This window comes from Nicotiana tabacum, chromosome 19 (assembly GCF_000715075.1).
Source record: "Nicotiana tabacum cultivar K326 chromosome 19, ASM71507v2, whole genome shotgun sequence".
Classification (NCBI taxonomy): domain Eukaryota; kingdom Viridiplantae; phylum Streptophyta; class Magnoliopsida; order Solanales; family Solanaceae; genus Nicotiana; species Nicotiana tabacum.
In genome coordinates this window covers 63,876,168-63,881,719 of record NC_134098.1, presented here as the reverse complement: position 1 = coordinate 63,881,719, position 5,552 = coordinate 63,876,168, and positions in this window count along the sequence as shown.

Genomic DNA, 5,552 nt, shown 5'->3' with positions numbered 1-5,552 from the left:
TTCTTCTTCCCTCCCCCTCCTCCCCAAAAAGAAAAAAACCTTACTGTCTCTGTAACGACCCAACTTGTCGTTTTGAACATTTACGCTCCTTCCAACTATTTGAAGTCTTGAATAGATTCATATGATGTATTATGACGTGTATGAATCATCGGTTTTGTTTTCAGGTATTTCGGAACATGTTCGGAAGAATAAATTTCATGTTGGAAGCCTTAAGTTGAAAGAGTTGACCAAATTTGACTTTTTATTATTCTGTCACGACCCAAAAAACTCACCACAAGCGTCGTGATGGCACTTAGTCTCTAAGACTAAGTAAGCCGATTATAATCATAATTCAAGCTTTTTTTTTATAAAGATATAATTTAATACACGTGTCGAAACCAAAAGTGGAAATAATTTTAAAAACCTCCCAAGACTGGTAATACTGAGTCACGAACTCTAACTGAATACATGAAATGATCGTAAGGATCGAATACTCAATACTGTTTGAATAATAAATAATAATACAATAAAATGAAAAGACTCCAAGGAACTGCGACGACCAAGCAGTTCTACCTTGAATCCTTGCGGTCCCACTCTAACTCTGTACGAGTCCGATATCTCCAATACCTGGCTCTGCACAAAAATGTGCAGAAGTGTAGTATGAGTACACCACGGTCGGTACCCAGTAAGTATCAAGACTAATCTCAGTGGAGTAGAGACGAGGTACAGTCAAGACACTCACTAATCTAATAACCTGTGCAATATGATATATAAAATAATAGAAAATAAATAGCAGTTATAGCAACACAAATCAACTAGTAATTTAAACAGCAAGGCAACATGAATACCGTAAATATTACTCAAACGAATAATAAACACAGGTATAACTAATTAATCAAGTCCTTTCAATATACATCTTTTATCTATAAGTTTTTCAATAAAAGTCTCTAGAATATAATCCTTTTCAATAAATATATTTCGAATATACTTCCTTCAAATAAATATCCTTCTATTATAATTCTTTCAAATAAATATCTTTCGAATATAATTCTTTCAAGTAAATATCTTTCAAATATAATTCTTTCAAGTAAATATCTTTCAAATATACTTCTTTCAAGTAATTATATTTCTAATATAATTCTTTTAAATAAATATCCTTCTAATATAATTCTTTCAAGTAAATATCCTTCAAATATAATTTTTTCAAATAAAAGTCACCTTGTGACATCTCATTTAACTTTCCTGGCGTGAGAAATATATTCAACATATCACATCAAATGGCACGACAATACCTTCGTGCACTTGTCTCATTCTCACCCAATACATATATGTAGATCAAATCAATTGGCACGGTAACACCCTTCGTGTATTTATATCTTTCTCACCGTGCATACATATAACAGTATCAACTAGGTGGGAGAAATGCCAATAACAATAAAAGAAATAAAGTGGAGGCACACAGGAAGCAACAACGACTACAAGTCACATAGAAAACAAAGGTGCACAATAACATCTCAAGATAAAGGCATGAATGTATACACAACAAAACGATATCACAATATAATGTATGTCTCTCGTCCTCGCCTGCACGGAAACACCCTTAGTGCCATGAATATATGATAATATAAAAATAGTTGTACGGCATCACCCTTCGTGCTTTTACTCTCATCCTCACTTGATAATATAAATGAAATAGCACGGCATCACCCTTCGTGCTTTATACTCTCAATGGAACGGCATCACCCTTCGTGCTTTACACTCTCAAATGGCACGGCATCACCCTTCGTGCTTTACACTCTCAAATGGCACGACATCACCCTTCGTGCTTTACACTCTCCCTCGCATGATAATATAGTTCAAATGGCACGGCATCACCCTTCGTGCTTTTACTCTCAATGGCACGGCATCACCCTTCGTGCTTTACACTCTTCCTTACCAAGCACATGTATATCATTAACAAGTAAGGTAGAAAGCATAAATAACATCAAGGAGAGTGTTTAAACCACAACACAATACAACAATTAATATCACAATTTGCCACTGACCAAAACCAAATTCCAAATATGTAGCAGAATCAATAAATTCTTCAACAAATAGCCCAAGGCTCCAAAAAATGTATATAAAACCTCAAAACAATCAACAGAGGTGAAAAATACTCAGTATAGGGCAACACCTTCATCAATCCAAATTCTTGATAATTATATTAACTCCTCAATTTAAACTTATTTAATAAATATTTACAGATAAGGATTCCATCATGAATTTAATTCCAAGAAAAATATCAAATCAACAAACACACGTAATTCACATAAAATCCAAATAACAATAACACCAAGTTATTATATAAAATACAAACTTGACAAATAAGGAATGAGGCGTGATAATTCAAGAGTTTACTAATGCCAACAATTATCTAATTTAATACATAAGAATGCCTAAAACTTTAAACCAATAAAATTTGCACATATAAATCTGAGTACGTACTCGTCACCTCGTGTACACGGCTTTCAAATCACACAATTTCCACATAAGACTCAATGCCTAAGGGGTAATTCCTCCACTCGAGGTTAGGCAAGATACTTACCTTATTGAAGTTATGTCGATATTCCAAAATCGCCTTCTTGCTTGAATTGACCTCCGGACAGCTCAAATCTATCCAAATTAATTGTACTACTTCATTAAAATTCATCGAAAATAATTCCGGATAATAAAATACCAACTTAAAATTTTATTCTAAAAAGTCAGCGCGGGGCCCACTCCTCGGAACCTGACAAATATTTTACGAAATCCGAACACTCATTCCGTTATGAGTTCAACCATACCAAAATTATCAAATTTCGATAACAGATTGCCCTTCAAATCTTAAATTAAAGTCTAGAGGATTTCTACCATTTTCAACCCAATTCACTAATTTAGTGATAAAAATAACACTAGATTCATGTAATTTAACCAAAATCAAATTAGAAATTCTTACCCCAATGTTTTCCTTGGAAAACTCTCAAAACATCGCCTCACCCGAGCTTCTTTGGTCCAAAAATGGAAGAATGAGACGAATTTGGACTTTATTCTGCTGCCCAGGGATTTGTTCTTCGCGTTCGCGACCCTTCCCTCGCGTTCGCGATGAACAAATTCTCCAACAACCATTTTCAAATTCTTCTCCAACAGCCTCTAGTATAATGCTCATAACATTTTGTACAAAATTCCAAATGACAAATGGTTTAACGATTTGGAAACTAGACTCAAAGGGCTATAACTTTCATTTGTTGCTCATCTCCTCATTCCTTATAGATTGCGAGATATAAGCTTCCAAAGTCAGCCCTGTGCAATAGAGATTTCCAAACTCTTCCCAGACAGCCTGTAGTATATCCACCATAACATTTGGTACACAACTCCAAATGATAAATGGTTCACCTTTCTGAAAATTAGATACAAAGGTCTACAACCTTTTTTTTTGAATCATCTCCAAATTCTATATAGATTGCGAGATATGAGCCTCCAAAGTCAGTGTATTGTAACAGAGATTTCCTTCTTCGTGAACGCGAAGAACAAAATCCCAGAAGTCAAATCCTTCTTCGCGAACACGAGAGGCTCCTCGCGAACGCGAAGAACAACACCAGATATCAGCAAATCAGCATCCAAAGTAGCCTAAAATGATCCAAAACACACCCGAGGTCCTCGGGACCTCAACCAAACATACCAAAGTGTCTCATAACGTCATACAAACTTAGTCGAACCTTCAAATCACCTTCAACAACACCAAAAACATGAATTCCACACATATTCAAGCCTAATGAACTTAGAAATTTTTGAATTCCACAAATGACGCCGAAACCTCCCAAACCACGTCCAAATGACCTCAAATTTTGCACACAAGTCATAAATGGCACAACGAAGCTATTTCAATTTCCATAATCGGATTCCGACCCCGATATCAAAAAGTCCACCCCCCGGTCAAACTTCCCAAAAATTCATCTTTCGCCATTTCAAGCCTAATTCCACTACAGACCTCCAAATAATTTTTTGGACATGCTCCTAAGTCCATAATTGCCATACGGAGCTATTGACATTATCAAAATTCCATTCCGGAGCAATTTGCTCAAAAGTCAACTCTCCGATCCACTCTTTACATTTAAGCTTATAAATAAGGATTCTTCTTTTAATTTAATTCTGAATCTTCAGTAATTCAACTCGACCACACCCGCGGGTTATAATACATAATGCGAAACTGCTCGAGACCTTAAGTCACTGAACGAGGCATTAATTCTTAAAACGATAAGTCAGGTCATTACATATTCGACCTCGGATTAGAGTTTTGACAGTTTTCTTAGGTCCGGATGGTGATTTTGGACTTGGGCGTATGTCCGGATTTGCATTTGGATAAGTCTAGAAGGTTTCAGCACTAATTGGCAAAAGTTGAAAATATTAAGCAGAAAAAGGTGTCTTAATTTGAAAAACACCTACCTTTGGACGGGTATAACTCTTATAATGTGAAGATACTTTCCATGAATTTTACACCTAGAGTGTAGCCCTTTGAGTCTAGTTTCTAATGCATCAAGCCCTTCATCATTTGGACATTCCTACTAAAAGTTATGATCAAATTACCAAAGTTAGATCACCCAGTTATTTTGGCGGACAGCGAAGTGAGGGTCACTTTGCCAGACCGGGCGCGGATCCTGCCTTCTCTTGCATGCAGTGGACAGTGAAGTGAGGGTCACTTCGCCAGACCGGGCGCGGACCAGCTCCAGCTCTTTTTAAACTAATTCAGGGCTCATTTTCCCCATATCATTTGGACGAATTTTGGAGCTCTTCTCCACTCTCTCAAGATCACCAACTCCTCCCATCTTCAAGGTAAGCAATACCCATTATCTTGGTGTGAAATTCCATCATTTCTACACTAGTATTGATGAGATCTACACACAAAATATATAGATCTTCAAGAGCTCAAAGGAGGGTTTTGCTAGATTTCTTCCAAAAGATAATCCTATACCCTTAGACATACATGTATGGATATATTAAGGGAATATGCATATGAATTAAGTATTAGAACTTATGATATGGTGATTGGAAGCCATATGTTCCCAATTTAAATACATAACTATTCTAGAGATTGAAATGTGATTATTTAATGGAATTTTGTTGGTTGGGTGTGGACGGATGGTCATGTATGTGATGCTGGAAGTTATAAATTGTTGGTAAATGGTAGTAGTTGGATGACCTAATTCTATGATTAAGATATGTAGAGATTCATGCCTACAAGGTGTTTGATAAAATGCTTAAATGACCAAATTTGGAAATTTGTTTACTAATATTGGTCCAATTGAATTATGTTGATGTAGATTGAAGTTATAAGAGTAGTGAGGAGTTTTTAATATCACTAAAGAACTGAATTAAGAAATCTCAATTTGTTGAGATCTTATTATTGAGGGATTTTCAAGAAAATCATCGGGATTTGAGCCGTTCGGAGGTTGATACGCGTGGAATGAAATTTTCGGAGTATTGTACAACTTGCTCGGTATTGGATTTGGCTAGTTTGAGGTACGTAACTCTTCTAATCTTGGAGCTGAGGGTATGAA